We start from the raw sequence: 17265 nt of genomic DNA, 5'->3' as shown, positions 1-17265 counted from the left end.
GACGTTATTTAATAAAAGCGGTAAAACTCATTTAGAAAGTGTACAATTAGACTCGACTCCACTAAGGCCTTGACTTGATGCAAATACCCAATAGTCTTGGTATCATCATTGGCGAAGATGAAACGCAAGAGTCCAAGATCGAAATGTAGAGACTAGGTGAAGTTATGAAAACGTAAGGCCATCTCCAATAGATATGGTTACAAGATCATAGGTTAATTTTTAGCTCTTTATGTTTTTTTTTTTTTATAACAAAACTCAACTCTAATGAACGGCTGAGCCAAAACCAAGTGGATCCCACCAAAGACAAATTAGAGCCTTTTTGGCTTTCAGGTTGGGCATGTGGAGGCCGCCTGGCAGCGCGTTTGTTCGATTTTTTTTTTTTTTTTTTTTTTTAAGGATGAAATTAAAATTTATAATTTTTTTTCCTATAAATACCAAAGCCATCTCTAAACCATTTTTCACATTCTTTTCACCCTTCCATATTATCTTACTTTATTTTAATCAAATTCTTCACATTCTATTCACCTCAAGCCTTCGAGTACTCCTTTGGCCGTTCGATCGCTAAATGCAAAACAAGATCCCTTCCGTTCGAAGGAGGATGATGAAGAAATTTTGGAGCCTGAAGTTCCTTATCTAAGTGCGATAGGCGCTTTATTGTACTTAGTTCAATCCGACACACCTCATTCGCTGTTAATCTTTTGGCAAGATACAGTAATGCACCAACACTCAGACACTGGACTAGTGTTAAAGACATCTTCCGTTACGTTAAGGTGCTATAAATATGGGCTTGTTCTATCCCTACAGATCCTCGAGTGATGCCGCACCCCTTTATCTCGAGTTGATTCTCGCCTTGATGGTTATGCCGACGTAGGATACTTATCTGATCCACACAAAGTGCATTCTCAAACGGGTTATGTCTTTATCTTTGGAGACACCGCAATCTCTTGGAGGTTAACTAAACAGACTTTAGTTGCCACTTCATCTAACCATGCTGAAATTCTCGCCTTACACGAAGCCACTTAGGAATGCTTTTGGTTGAGATCAGATGTGGGCCATATTCGAAGCTCCTGTGATCTTTACCCTGTTATTGATGTCCTGACGACGATCTATGAAGACAACGTAGCATGCATCAAACAACTCAATAAGGGTTACATCAAAGGAGACAACACCAAGCACATTGCACCGAAGTTCTTATTCTCACATCAACAACAAGAGTATCAGAATATTGAAGTCATGCAAATCCGTTCACAAGACAATCTAGCCGACATCTTCACCAAATTATTGCCGAAGGCGACGTTTCAGAAGCTTGTTCAGGGAATTGGTATGCGTAAACTTTCTGAGTTGTAATATTGCTAGTTCTCTTTGGAATTGTGCCAAACTTAGGGAGAGTATCATGAAGTATACTTGCTTGATCTTAATGTACTTTTTTTCCTATAATTAGGAGCATTTTTTATCACTGGGTTTTTGCTACCTAACTAGGTTTTAATGAGGCACCCACCTTGGATTGATCATATCCTGATGACGTCTCGTAGACGTTTCATTTGACTTTGCATTTCTCACGCATTTTTACTTAGACTAGGGATTTTGTCCCTACTCAGGTTTTTGCCATAGCCATAGGGTTTTTTGTGAGACTTACTTCCTTATGCACATTCCTACCTTATTTGAGAATAGCTTGTTTCTAGATTCAGTGCCGACGAGTCGACTTCCTCAACTTCTACATGATGCCAAATCTACCTTGAGTATTTACACACTCAAGGGGGGAGTGTCGTAAACTTCTAGTTTAAGTGTGATTGTAAATCCTAGATTAGATTTGATTATAGTTATCCCTTCTTATATGGTCTTGTATTCCTTGGGGATGAAGGATTTCTTCTCTCCCTTATTACTATAAATAAAGGCACTACGTTAGGGAGATACAACACATTCCTTTACATCCCTACAAACACACAAACACATCTTTAAATTTTTTATGAAGAATTTAATATTGAGATGATTAGATCATAAAAATAGAATTTGATTACGAGTTTTAATAAAAAAAAAAAAAGGAAGATTCGAAGAAAAATTTAAAGTTATAACTCAAAACTATTGCCATGAGATTTTACCTTTGTTTTGTAGGAACTGACAAAAAAAAGAACTTAGTCTTTATATGGTAAAAGGGAAGGCTAATTAGATTTAAAAAAATCACCCATTAAAGAAATTAGTTTTTTATGGTAAAAGAGAATGCTAATTAGATTTTAAAAATCAAAATGGGTTGTTGATAAACACAAATTTCAAACCCATGACGAGGTGGGATTATCAAATTCCGCTCACCACTACAGTACAGGCTCTTTATGGTAAAAAGTAGAAGATATATATATATATATATATATATATATATATATATATATATATATATTTCAAATTTCAGGATAGGCCTAGGCCTAGCTTGGCCTCTATGTGGCTCCGCCCCTGCCACCAGAGGTTCGTGGCTTTATTTCGAAGGCACCCATTGCCTTCACCTTCTGGAGTTCTACCAAGTACTAAGGCTTCAAACGATCAACCTCTAGTGTCTCCCCTTTCTGGAGTTCTGCCAACTACTGAAGCTTCAAATGATCAACCTTCGGTACCTCCCCCTTCTAGGGTTCTACCAAGTACTAAGGCTCCACATGATCAACCTTTGTGAAAGCTCCTTTTTTTTTTTTTTTTTTTTTTTTTTTTTTCGTAGTTGTAGCTCATGTGTATGCATCTGTATATGTATAGAAAAATTCCACCTCTTATGGTTTTGTACATGCCTGAAACTTCTAGTTCTATTAGTATCAATCATGAGTTTTTAAGCAAAGATGTTTCCTAATATTATATACTTTCACATGAGTTCCCAAGCATCATAGATTCATGAAAGTTTTATGTCGATGGCAACAAAATCAAGTTCTGCTAAGTTCACTATTTTCTTATTCCCAAAAAGGAAGAAATTTAGGTATGACAGAACTTACGATAATTAATTCATATCATATAAGCATATGTCTACACAAAAATATTCGAATTTCAAGTTCTTAACTTCGTTTATATTTTGAACTTCAAGTCAAAATATTATACATATGTACTCGAAATATCGACGTTATTAGAACATTTAGGTTCATATTTTTGGAATTCATACCCATACTCAATCTATACATGGATTAAGGAACTTATGGTCCTCATTTACATGAATCAAGTAATTTCTGGCCCTCATTTATTAGTATGTGGACTGAGGTGCTTGTGGCCTTCATTTCAATTTAGTTGAGGAAACGCTGCTCTCTCAATTGATTCAAAAACTTCAGGTTTTAGTTTTGATTAGGGAACTTCGGGTTCAACCTTTTTATATGATGAGGATCAATGAGCTTCAGGTCCGATCTTTTTATATGATAGAACTTCAAGTCCAATCTTCTTCTAAGATGAGGATCAAGAAACTTCAAGTTCTAATTTGATCAAGGAACTTCAGATCTTAGTATATACTCATCATAACAAAATGTAGTACAACAAATAAATTAAAGCAGCGAGCGGTAATTCCTACCATTATCAATAAAGTGTTTTTAAATAAGTAAAGATTGTGACAAGAGTTTTAATTCAACACACATAAATATCAAAACTTAAACATAATAATTGTCATTAGAAGGAGGGCAACAGTGTTGCGCCACACACACACACACATAATTGTCATTATAAGGAGGGCAACAGTGCTGCGCCAGTCACACACACACACATATATTAATTTATGAAGGGTGAGGGTGATCAATCTGTGCCATTTATATTATAATATGTATAGTCTATGACGAGTGATTACACAACACCAATCATATTAATAACAAAATTAATAATAATAAGGAAAAAGTTAATATTAGCTTACTATACTTCCCCTTTTTCTTTTTAATCTTGGTCATGTATCAAAGGTAATGTCTGAGAATTATAGGAAGATCAAACCATTGGACCTGACTCAAATTTTAGTATGGTATTTGACGAGAGGGTAATGAACAACTTTAACGAAGAAAGGATTTCCATTTGAGGTCAGGAAGTTGAAGTTTAAAAGCTATTAACTCGGCTACTCATTTTTCTGCGGATTTTTGGTCTACAGTAGTATTTCTAAGATCAAGAATGAATTAACCATTGGATCTTTATGGGATTTGATATGTTATGGGACAGAGGGTAAGAAACAACTTCTATGAAGGAAACATTTTTGTTTGAGTATAGGAAGTCAGAGTTTTAGAGCTCGGAACACGACTATTGGTTTTCTACGAATTTTGAAATCTGGACCCTTTTTTGTGGGATTACAGCTGACAAAGGTGGGAAGTAGGTAGTGCTTAATCTGATTTATGGTGTTGTACTTTCCACTGACACGAGAGCTTCTCATGCTGATATGTCTGTAGTGGAATATAAAGTAAATGAGACACAATATTTAAGAGCTTCGGCAAGTGTGCCTATGTCCTCGGGGAAGTAGTAATATTTTCTTTCATTATCTCAAATAATAGGAGTACAATGATAACTCTCATTATTTTCTCTCTTCACTCTTCTTTTCTTTTTCTTTCTTTCTTTCTTTTCTTCCCTCTTTTTCTTCTTCTCTTCCTCCGTTTCTTTTTCTTTTTGTTGTCACCTTGACCTTCATAATATAGGCAAATGAACAGGGAAACAACAAAGAACTATGGGTCATATTTTATGAAACTAAAAACTAATTAAAAGTGAAATGTTTATGGAATGGGTCATAAAAATTCAATCACCTTGAGTGGCACTATCTTTCTTGATGCTGCATTGGGTATTTACTAAGGATAACACTAGGGAGATCAAATGATGTGCCACCTATAGAAAATAAACACATTAATCTTGGGTGGGTTCGGTTTCAATCGGTTCGGTTTTTTGCCAAAATCGAAACCAAACCGAAATTTCAGTTTAGTTCGGTTCAGGTTGGTTCAATTTTTTTCGACTTTTATTCGGTTCGGTGTAATTTCGGTTTGGTTTTTTTGGTTCGGTTCAGTTTTTTTTATAAAACCTTCTTTTTTTTTTTTTTTTTTTAAATTTGAAATTTGGTCTATGCTCTACAACTTTGCTTACAGTTTTTTCATTTCAAAGAAAGTAAAGGTAGAAAAAAAAGAGAGAGGGTAAGAAGATGGAAGAAGAAACGAAGAGAAAGAAGATGCAAGAAGAAACAAAGAGAAAGAAGATGCAAGGTTTAGGGTTTAGGGTTAGTTGGGGAGAAGAAAACTTAGATTATGGGTTAATGGTTGACCTAAAACAAAAGCTTAAAACTTGAGTCTAAACTTAAATTGGGCTTGGAATATAAACACTCAAATATTAAATAAATAAATAAACTTAATTATATTTAATTTGGTTCGGTTCGGTTTTCTTACTTCGGTTCTTTTTTTTTGTTCGGGTTTTTTTGGTTTTGGTTCGATTTTTTTCAGTTTTCAGTTTTTCAAACCCACCCCTACATTAATCAACACTTGAGTAATAAACTAATCATCAACAACCACATAATTTGATTTAAAGGATTGACTTTACAATTGGTCTCCCTAGCATTATCCTTTAGTTTAAAAATTTAATCTCCTAAACACACCTAATTAATATTATTACCCTAAGCTGATTGATTAAGAGAGAGAATAAATGGGGACATCGTTAATTTTATTCCTTCCATACATGTTTCCAATTTAAAATTTCATTCTCAATGGACTCTTTGTAAATTATCTGTCTCTTTCAAGATTTTTGGGGACTAAAACTCCACCCTCCCATTGTTTTTGACTGGTTTCGCAATTCGCAATTCTCAATTACGGCACCGTTTCAAGTCATCATCTTGAACATTCTCCAAAGGAGAAGTCAGATGGAAAATGAATGCACAAGATAAACATCAGTTTTACAAAACTTTGACTATAGCAGCATTCTCTGTATAATTCCGTTTTACCTTTTGTCTTCTTTCATTTTACAATTATGTAGCCATTTTCATATATAACTATGTGATAATTCATTATTATTTTTCAATCTGGTTAATTTTTTGCCCAGCAAGCTGATTTAGAAGATACACGATTACTATCATCAAAGCAGGTTACTAGATAAAATGAAATGAGAGGAAAAAGAGAAGGTACAAAAGGTAAATGGCTAACATTCCCCATCACATGTTTATTGAGATTTCTCAAAAGGGAGAAGCAAAAAAGATTTATGGGCTATGGCAGCCGAGCAGTTTAGTTGGTTGCAGCTATAGTAGCATGCGGCTAAAATGTTACTAGCAGAAAATTTTGGGATATATATTCTTTCATCAAACAATTTTAGCAGGATAACATCTTCGCTTGCCACAAATGAAAAAAGGGGTGATACTTGCATAAAAACACTTTCACACTCAAGTTAATTCGGATTGAGTTCTATATTTATCTTTACTATAGTGTCATATTGACATGAAAAAAGTTGTTTTGTGCAATATTAAAACATAGAAATATACCAATTTTAAGCTTTTTTATATAGTAAAACGACCTATAAATCTTAGGCCATATTCTGCCACTAATTAGTATATGGGAAGAAGGCCTTGCTCCAACAGTAGTACCATTAGATATTATAATTCTGCTTTTACAGATAAAGCTTGAAAAAGAAGATCCATAACGATATCAGGGATTTGCACTATATAAACTTTTATCAAAATAATTGAGTTTATAGACAAATTTCCACGCACTTAAGACAAATAGTTCCTCCTCACGTACGAAATGTTGAATCATGCATGCTTGTTAAGCCATGCATGATTGCACCTCTTCCACAAACACTGTCATTGATGATCATCCTGTGGGCTAAAAATGTTCAAAACTACAATTGATTTTGGAAAACTGTGGACAGTACTTGAGTCAATGTCTTAGTTATGATACATGATGGCATTGCATACTTTTGTGTAATACATGAAACAAAGAAAAAAGAACTGGGTCCTTCTTAATATATTATGAATCCATGATCGGCCAATATATTCATGGATTCGGTTTAACTGGTACGTATTTACTCAGTAGATTCGGTATTATATGCAAGATTTAATCGTTAGATTTATTCAATTTTTATAAGCAAAATCTGACTGTTAATTTTTCAAACCACACAGTACTGAGAGTTATATGTATATTCATATAGGACAATAAGTAGTGGTATTTGAAAACTTGGAATATATATAGAAGAGTAATGTTAGGGAGACCATCAATTTAAATTATATTCGGTAAATCATATGACGTAATTGTTAATGATTGAATTATTATTTAAATGTTGATTAACATTCTTATTTTATATTGATAACACATCACATAATTAATAAATACGGTTTAAAAATTTGATCTACTTAATTGTACTTTATACAAACTTGAGGAAAAGCATGTATGTTTGCACAGTCGCTCACTCAGCAAGAATGCATGGGGATGGCAAAATGATGCTTAATATTATGGGGACACAAGGCATAATTGGGTTGGGAAATTCGAGATGGCACAAGGGACTTTTTACTTTCTTGCATTTCCATGTGCACTAATAGCTATGTAGAGATGGTGCATATTTAAGGAAGCTGGTGCTTGGAGCTTGGTGTTGGTGGAGGGGTCTCTGGACAATGCATGCACATGCTCATACAACGACATCCCTTGTGTTGGAAATAAAGGGGTTCGTATCTGTGGCTAACTTTGAGTGGTTAATTAACAATGTTGGGCCTTCCTTTTTAGGCTATTAAGTAAGCCCGATGTAAAGACCAAAAGGCCGAAATGAATGGTCGGTGCAGCTTAATTGGAATAGTCGCATTAAGCTAGCTACTTACTGTCAAAACTATCCCCACTCGATGCATGTGATTTTGGGTTAATCCAAAGGTTCTCCACTAGAGTAGAGCTTATAAACCTTGAGATTAATGATTGCTTGATAGAATAGATGGCGAAGTTGATCAATTATTCAATTGTTACAGATTTAGATTCCGAGCTTTGATTAGGGTGCGTAATACGTCATTTCAAATAATGATGTGGATTCTAAAGTAAATTCCATTGTTTACTATGTTAAGTTTGAATTTTTATTAAGTGTTGTGGATATGTTTGGAATTTTGTTACTTTTCATATTTTGTTTTCAATTTGGATTCCTAGCAAGCATAGGGTTATGCTAGGGTATAAAACCATCTTAAGTATCCGTTTTTTGGGTTGTATATTTCATATTATTATGAGAAATGTTAAGAGGCTCTTTCAAAAGTGGGACTCTCCATGGACTCTCCACGTCCTCAAGTTTTTTAGCACAATGTTTTATAATGTTAGCACGAGAATTGACGTTAAATTGTGAAATAATAGAGAGACCATAGAGAGTCCCATTTTGAGAGATCACCTTAGCATAACTCCATTCAGACATGGACCTTGAGAGTTTTCTCGTAATGGATCTAGTTTTCTAAATTTAGAGTTACAATTTTATTTTCTTGTAATTATCACGTTGCGTAATTACAAAAAGATCACTATAGACGGTTAAACTTTTATAAGATACGATGAGGTGAGAGCACGTGCAATGTCTCATCTAATACATGTTAAACTTTGAGCATTGAACTCAAAATCAATTGAGAGAGTGAGAGGCCATGATTTTAGAACACTTTATGCATTATTTCTTTCTCCATAATAAGATACTCTCAACATGCTTCCTAATGTATTAAATTTATAAACCATCCTACAAGAAGTCCAAAATATAAAATGCATAAAATCACATTTTGAGTGTCAAATTTTTATGTAACTTCAAAATTTGAATGGAATAATAAAAAAAAAACTTGTAAAAGAAAGCAACTAGCAAAATTAAAAACTTACATCCAAAAAACAATAATAGGTTACAAACATACAACCCAAATGAAATAATAAGTTACTACTAAAAAATAACACTAATATATTTTATATTTAGAGAAATAATTTTAAATGTCATATGATCATGTTAAATACTCAAAGCTTGTAATTAGTTGAACTCTTATGTTAGTGAGTCTAATGTACTTTTTTAGTAGTTTGCCTTAATTTTTGAGAACTAGTGTGACATCTTTTGGTACAAAAAATAAGTAGAGAACTTGCAAAAAGGAAATCAATTATTGAAAAACCTATTTATTGCCCACCTCTAGTGTACACTAGAGATTTAGCCCGCATGTTGCTGTAGGAGTGTCAAGTGAATTATAAGTACAATATGCAAATAAGGGATTAAGTGTTGGTAATTGGTATACGGATATGTAGAGACTATTTATACAAAGCATGTACAAAGTATTCACATAAAACCATATAGTAGTTGTTGATAACTTAACCATCTACACTGATATTATATACATATTAAGAGTTGTTCAAAATATAACCGCTCCTATATTACCAATGTACTCCAAAAATTGTAGTTTTTTTTTACCACTAAATAGTAGCTGGTAGCTAAATTATATTTGCAGAAAACAACAGGTTAGCATTTTACATTTAAACAACTGTTCAAAATATAGCGGCGTCTAGTATGAAGTAGGAGTTAACCAACCTGTTTGGTGCTGACCTTCAATGATTCTGCACTCTTGAGATTTACTCTTTTTTCTCTATGGGTCCTCTGTTACAAATTATGACACACCCCGATCGAGATCAGGGCATGCTGGCCGTCACGTGGAAGTGACGTAGCCATGTGCACAGTGCGGAAGCTAATAAAATAGTAATACGAATAAATAAAAACTGATTTTTACATAAAGAAATGATAAGTGCAACGCAAGTGCGACGCTAGTTCAGAGCATAAGCCTAAAGCAGTCCAAAAGAAAATGAGGCGACAACAGTACACCCGAAGGTGGCCCTACGCTGGTGATCGTCTGTCAGAAATGCCGGGAAAGCCCTCTGGGAAACCACCAAACCTGCTACTCAACAAGAACCTGGAGGGGCGCAAAACAAAAGCGTGAGTGGGCAAAAACAAAGCTTTTCGAAAACCATTTAATAAATACGTTCTAACCCCTCGCCGTAAAACCTGTATACTTTCCAGAAAATAGATATGCGTATATATATACCAATCATGCTCAAGGATATGCCATGCCAAAACCTCAAAATGAAATGCAAGTGCTCAGGTGTAAATCATATCGATAACATATAATCTGGCAGCCGGAGTCACCTAACGTGACCTGTACGGCTGCATCTAGAGCTCAAATCTCAATCTCACTAGCTGGACCTGCACACGAGTCGGAACCACCTAAAGTGGTCTGTACGACAGGCCTGGGTGTAATACATATATACGCTCTAGTGCTACGATCACGTGAAGGCTGGGCGAATAATCGCGGGTCACCTACGAGTCGGAACCACCTAAAGTGGTCTGTACGACAGGACTGTGCACCTAACTTGGATCCAAGCTGAGCGTGTGGTGCGGGAGGTGAACATCACGTGAAGGACTGTGCCCTACTCTGGGCGGGAGCACTAACACCGGGGGTGCAGGTTATGAGCTCTTTAAGCATCTCAAATCACTACTGAATATAAACATACATAACACTTACCTGGCACTTACCTGTGCGTCCACAGCACGAAATATGCATATAAATATGAATGCAACTAACCAAGCATAATCAACGGCAATATATAATGCATGGCGTATGAACTAATAATATTTCAATCAATTTTTGGGTAAATATATGTATATAGGTATATACGGAAAACCAAAAGCCCACTCACTGGTATGTGGAAGGGTCGTAGCCCCCCTGCCTCGAGTGACCACGCTCGTCCTCGGGATAGGTATCACCTATATGCGAAACAACTACAAAAACGTCAATTTTAAAGCACATAACCAACCTTTAGAAATAACTTCTCATACAATGCTTAAATGGGGTGTATGAATACACCAACGTGATCTACTCAACCTCAGGAACATCCCCATATTTTTAAAATAATCTTTCACCGTCGCACGCGCCCCCACGCACCGGCCAAGGCACGGCCACACGCGCCGACCACGCGCAGGCACGTGCCTGGCACGCTGACGGCGTCAGTTGACACCGTTAGGAATATTTCGTTAGTTTTAACAGATTCTGCTAACGGCGTCAGGAATATTCCGTCAGACTTGACGGAATATTCCGTCGTCTTTTCCGGCGAGCCTCCGGCGCCGGAAAATCGGGAAAATTTCAAACTTCGATATCTTCTTTGTTTTTCATCCAAATTTCACAAAATTGGTACCAAAATGAAGCTTAGAACTAGAGGAACACAATCATACTACTTTCAAGTGCTAAAAACCACCAAAACTCACCTGCAAAAACAACCCAACTCCAGCCAACTTCGAAACTAGTGATCCCGACGTCCAAAACCTTCAAACGAACCACCCCGAGCCTCCTAGGGACCTCACCAAGCTCCCTACAAGCTTGAAATTCCCTAAAACGTGAGAAATCACGTGTGCATGAACAGTACCCGAAATCGAGCATCGTGGATTCGACGTGAAAACGAAGGTGTTCTTACCTGAAATGGGTATGGTTGGACTCCTACAAGCCTCACGAGCTCGAATGTGTGCTTGGATTCCACGATCTGTGAAGGTTTGATGGGTGTGTGGGTGTGTCCGTACGTTTCAAAGGAAATGGGAAGGGAAAGGGGACTCGGGACAGTGTGCAGGAAACAGGAGGAAAGGTTGTGGTGTGTGGGAAAGTGTGTGTGGCCTACAACATGCCAACCAAACTCAAAAACAACCAATAAACGTAAAGAAATCGAACTAGGGGCAAAATCATCTTTTCACGTTACGTTTTAAATATTTCTGGGACGGGCTGTCACAAATTAGATCACCCAAATAAAGAATCCAGCAAAAATTAGTTATAATTTTTCATAAGCTGCATGTGAATAATGGCTATAAAAATTAGTAAGTAAAACAAAGAAATGATATTGGGTAGAAAGATTAGTTAATCCCTCTACAACACAGAATGTTGCACAATAATGTGTGAGAAAGAATATGGTCATTCACAGTAAAAAGGATATCATGCACATAATTCATTTTTACAAAAATCTATTGTATACGTGTGTACTTATCTCTTAAAAAAATAAACACACACATCATATTTATTTCACAATACTACACATGCATATAACTACTATCAAAGACAAATAGTATTTCTGTCTTAAACTTTGGTTGTTAGCCCTTTCTACATATTTTTGTTAAATTGTAACTTAATTGATGATTCAATTACAATATTCTTAATTGATGATTCAATTACAATATTCTATATGAAAAACACTTATTCTCAAGCCACCTGATTTTGGCATTTGGGTTGGGGGGCACAATTTTCCTAGAAGGAGCCATCATGTTTTCCACGGGTTCCCCGTTATTAATAGAAGGATAAAAGACAATTAGAGTCCTTCGGTTCGTATCACTGAGTAGGACTGCCAACCAAATAATTTTGAAAACATCATGCTTTTCAGTCATTTGTCATTGTTCTTACCTAAATTTGAAATTCAAAGACAGTGAGTGATGTTGTAATTATATATTATGAAATCATGTTGTAATTATGTATGGAATAGAGAAGAATGCAGAAAGACGATTTTCTAGTGCTGTTAATATCAATTCTTAAGCCAATGTATTATAGATTTATTGAATTTAAAGAGTATAAATTTTTGATTCTGAGATTGACTCTCTATAAATTGTAAATTTCCGGCACTTATGTGCATACGAGAAAGTCAATGTTTTCCATTTTAGGTTTGAAATGATTGCTGTTGTTATTTTATAATAGGAAAGAATGTTTTTACCAAATCACTTACAAAAATTCATAAACATACTCACCTACGTACAGGTTTTCTGCAAAATGATCATCATTTCAATGCACAGTCAATCAATGGTCCAAATTGTTCACTTTTAGAATTTCTTTCGAGAATACAAATAATCAGCTAAACCAACAATTGATTAGTTATTCGGTTGTTTTGACATTTTCATTAGGGTTAGGATTTAACCTATCCCAATAGGTTAACCCCTATTGGTAATCTCCCTATACGATAATAGGGTTTTATTTATCGGATTAATAAGGACTTAACCTATTAAGGTTAGGATTTAACCTATCCAACTACTATAAATAAAGGCACAATGGGGAGATACAACACACACCTCAGAATTACATCTCTCTTCCCTCTTTATCGGCGCCGGCCCCTCTACCTCTTTGTCCTAAATACAGTTTAGTCAAATAGGCCTACAACACGTTATCAACACGCTCTTACCAGAAGCTAAAGAACTAAGGGATCGTGGATGAAGCTTTCTTCTACAACATCAAAGGCTTTCAATTATTTTCTGCCAATCATGTTCTTTTAAAATAAATTAAGATATTTGAAATGATCTTGAAGCATGAAAACATTCCCTGTGATGCATGAACCCCCTATATTTATATTTTCCTTTCAATTATATATATATTGTATATATGCTCATATATCTTGTCAATATATATATATATATATATATATATATATTTGTTCATGTAATACTCAATTATGCTATGTGGAATTTGTGAGTCAAAGGATCGAAATTAATTTAGAAGCAATTAGGGTTTTTAACCCTAGAATTTGAAAAAAAATAAAATTTGGGATTGAGCCGCGGCTCAACGCTGCGTCGTCGAGCCAATATGGCTGGCTTGCAGCCATGGTATCATTAGGATGACGTCGTTTCAACGCCACTGCAAAGCACCAGGCCTCAGCCTGGGTTGGTCTCCATACCGGCATGAACCCTTGAGTTCATTAGTAAGCCCTAAAAGCCTTGCTGGGCTTTGCACGACCTGGCCCGCCTGCAGTTAGGCTTTGTCTTAGCCTTGGCTTGCAAAACCGAAACCAACCTTTTGGCTAGGCTTCTTGCACCCATGCACAAAATCGAAGCCAGCCTACGGCTCGACTTCGAGCGCATACCCCTGGCCAGCTTCCGAGCTGGCTCATGTCCTCCTGCACTGTTGGGCCTATCTTAAAACCTCGACCCATGGTCTGTAGCCATGGTTGGGCTGCTTCGCAACCACCCATGGCCCTCTATGCCTTTTTAGGGTCTTTCCTTGCTTACGGCACCCAAGCTCATCGTAATTGGGCTATGGTTTTTCGAATCCAATGCTAATTTTTTAGCATCCTATATAATTTAAACTCGAATGTTATTATTATTCTTGCTTCTACAATCGACCCTGCATGGTCCAATCTGTTGAATTAATTAAAGTGACCAGCAGTCCATTAATCTGATAATTAATCCAAAATCATTGGCCTGAAGCTCACTTTTTGACAATTAATGATTCAATTAATTATTTCATCTCTTTGAACCGTTGACTATCTTTTGTAGTCCCGAAGCACTCACACTTAGGTTCCTAAAGTAACCTCAAATCCACTACATTTTATTGTATATTATATTATGTGTTCTTACAGGTACCCCTATATGAACTAAACGTTCATAACTAAATCGAACCTGTAGTTTCGAATTTAGTGCCTTTGAAACCTGAAGTTTTCATTCAAAACTTACCACATGAAACTTGTAGCTTTCATGCTTAAATTAAACCAGTACATGTCTATAAAACCCGCATATTCTACGATATATGTCTATGGTTTTTCTATACGACTAACCATGTTTTGGTGTACCCTCTGTTTTAGGGACATATCAAACTTGAACAAGCTTGATTTCACTGCTCTGGAAGTCTTTGGAAGACACTACTTGAAGTGGGTTCAAGACATGAAGCTCCATCTTACTGCAAAAAGTCTTAGACCTACTATCAAGGAACCTATCGACGATGAACTCCTCGACGAAGCTCAGAAAGCTACTGCTATGATCTTCATTCGAAGACATATCCATGATGCACTGCAGACCAAGTACCTCTCAAAGGAGGACCCACGTACCATCTACCTTGCTCTGGCGGATCGCTTTGATCACCAGAAAAACATTTACTTACCTGAAGCAAGACACGACTAACAACATTTACACTTCCAAGACTTTAAGTATGTGAATGAATACAACTCTGAAGTTTGCAGAATTCGATCACTGCTGAAGATCTGTAAAAAGGAATTAACCAAACAGGACCTCATGGAGAAAACCTATTTGACCTTCAATGCCACTAATATTGTCCTGCATCAATAATATAGGGCACATAAGTTCACCAAATTTTTGAATTTGATATCTATTTTACTTCTTACCGAAAAGTAGAACCAGCTTTTGATGAAGAATCATCAAGCTTGACCCACTGGCTTGAACACTCCGCTTGAAGTGCATGCGACTAATTTTAACTGCTACAACCGATGGAAACTCAATCGTGGTCGTGGCAAGGGGTAGCAAACCCCATCACGGGCCTAAGATCAACAAAACAAAGGCCCACCCAAGGGAGGAAATTTGACCCAGAAGCGCCAACCCCTTGCTCTTAAGGCCCCAAACTTCAAGAACAAGGGAAAAGTTACCGTTCAATCGGCTTCCACTGAAATGGACTTGTGCTACTGCTGTGGATCAAATAATCATTGGTCACGTCCATGCCGATCTACCCCTGAGGTTATTGCCAATTATCATTCCCTTTGTGAAACTAACTTTGTGCATGTAGAACATCTCGAAGATGCTCACAACTTTGGAGGTTTCACATTTTAAGGAGGCAACTGCTCTTATGGAAGAATAAAGTTTTATTTTTTTGAGACATGTTGGGGTGTTTTTACACCCCTAGTGGTCGAACCCATTAGGAGTGGCCGAACTCCCCTTTAATTTTTTTGGTTTATGGTTTAATTTTTGGACAATTTTTCTAAGACCTTGGAATTATTTGTTTGGATTGGTTTGTTTTGAATTATGGATTATTATTATGGACAACATTTCTCGAATTGATTAATTGAATGAATGAAATTATATTTATGCATGTAACCGATTCAATTAATTTATTTCTAGGTATGACTTGTGCATAAGTTAGTTATCTGGCTAATAGTGCCACCACGCACATCATATTGCGTGAGAAACACTATTTTACTAACTTCGTACCTAAGAAGGCACCTCTGACAACCTTCTCAAGCCTATCCAACCTGATAGAAGGATACGCAAAAGCCCATATTATGTTGTCAAATGGTACTGAATTAACCATTAAAGAGGCCCTCTATTCTTCATGTTCCGCAAGAACGATGCTGAGCTTTAGAGATATTCGACATAATCAATATCATGTTGAAACCACTGAAGAGAATGGTTTTGAATTTCTTTGTATCACTTCTTGTGAATATGGTCGGAAGCGTATTGACGAGAAGCTGGAATGCCTCTTGAGTGGGTTGTACATAACAACCATTCGAGCCATTGAGTCCCATCACATGGCCGACCCTATGGCTGGGTTCCAGGACACTCTCCTACTTTGGCATGATTGAATGGGACACCTTGGATGAGATTTGATGTGCCGTATCTTCAAAGTATCTCATAGGCATCACTTAAAATCTTATCCTGGTCATCCGCTTTGCAAAGCATGCTCCTTAGGGAAGTTGAACATTCAACCCTCACTTACAAAGATTATTCATGACCCCTATAAGTTTCTTCAGATGATTCAAGGGGATATTTGTGGACCTATCCAATGAACATGCGGACCATTTAGATACTTCATGGTGTTGGTTGATGCATCGACGCGATGGTTACATGTCTGCTTATTGTCCACACGTAATGTTGCATTTACGAAACTCCTAGCACAAACTTTTAAGATTAAGGCTCACCATCCTGATTAACAGATCAAGTCGAATCGACTGGATAACGCTGGAAAGTTTACGTCACAGATTTTTTTACGATTATTGAATGTCTACTGGGATTAAAGTTGAACATCATGTACCCCATGTTTACACCCAAAATGGCCTAGTAGAAGCTTTCATAAAGCGCCTTCAAACGATAGCTCGGACTTTAGTTATGCAAACCAACTTACCTGTACTTGCTTGGGGCCATGCAATATTGCACGCAGTTATGTTGGTCCACTTGAGGCCCACCGTTATCCAACCTCATTCGTCGTAATAGCTTAGGTGCGCAATCTATGTGCCAATAACGCCACTACTACATACCAAAATGGGTCATTAGAGAAAAATGGTAATCTATGTCGGTTATGATTCGTCATCCATTATTCGTTACTTAGAGCCCTTGACAGGAGATCACTTTACCGTACGTTTTGCGGATTGTCACTTCTATAAGACAATCTTCCAGTTGTTAGGGGGTGATAAGATCACTAACATTCCTGTAGAATGCCGCAAATTGTTGTGGATTAATCCAACTATGTCTCATTTAGATCCCTGTACCCCTCATTCTAAAACTAAAGTGCTATGTATTCTAGATCTTTAGAGCATTGCTCAAAGCATGCTGGATGCTTTACTGATCTAGCTAAGATGACGAGATCACATATAACCACTGCAAACACACATGCAA

Source organism: Pyrus communis, chromosome 4 (genome assembly GCF_963583255.1).
Source record: "Pyrus communis chromosome 4, drPyrComm1.1, whole genome shotgun sequence".
NCBI lineage: Eukaryota > Viridiplantae > Streptophyta > Magnoliopsida > Rosales > Rosaceae > Pyrus > Pyrus communis.
Note: the sequence above shows the minus strand (reverse complement) of the source record.